We start from the raw sequence: 512 nt of genomic DNA on the forward strand, positions 1-512 counted from the left end.
AGAATTATGAGGAAAAAAAGTCAGAACTCACATACATTTTTCACCAGTGGCCCTAATCCTCTTCCGTAGGCAGCTGATTCTCAGCAATATTAATACTAATTTTTCTACCAGTGCTGCCATTTGTTGTTAAATTCTCATCTTTGCTTTTCCTTCGTCACCATTTTCCCATTTTGCTGTTCGGTTGCAGAGAGACTCGAGATGCACACGCGTACATGGGAGGACATATATTTCTGTTTTCCTTGCACAGAGCCTCTTTTATACATTATTAGACGTGCATATTTTGCAAAATCATGGGGTACGAAGCGGAAAACTGACCTTTCATGGTGGGCGGGGCGTAGGTGCTCTGCTTCCTCTGAGAGGAATCTGAAGGCTGCGGAACACACGAAGAAGAAGAAAAACATTTTGTAATTTGACTTAAGTGACAGCTGATATTGGCCAATCCCTCCACGGGAAGCTGAGAAATCCTTTTGTGGAAGCCAATGAAGTCGCAGTGTTTACAGAGGAGGGTCCTG

The sequence above is a fragment of the Etheostoma spectabile genome, unplaced genomic scaffold (genome assembly GCF_008692095.1).
Source record: "Etheostoma spectabile isolate EspeVRDwgs_2016 unplaced genomic scaffold, UIUC_Espe_1.0 scaffold505, whole genome shotgun sequence".
NCBI lineage: Eukaryota > Metazoa > Chordata > Actinopteri > Perciformes > Percidae > Etheostoma > Etheostoma spectabile.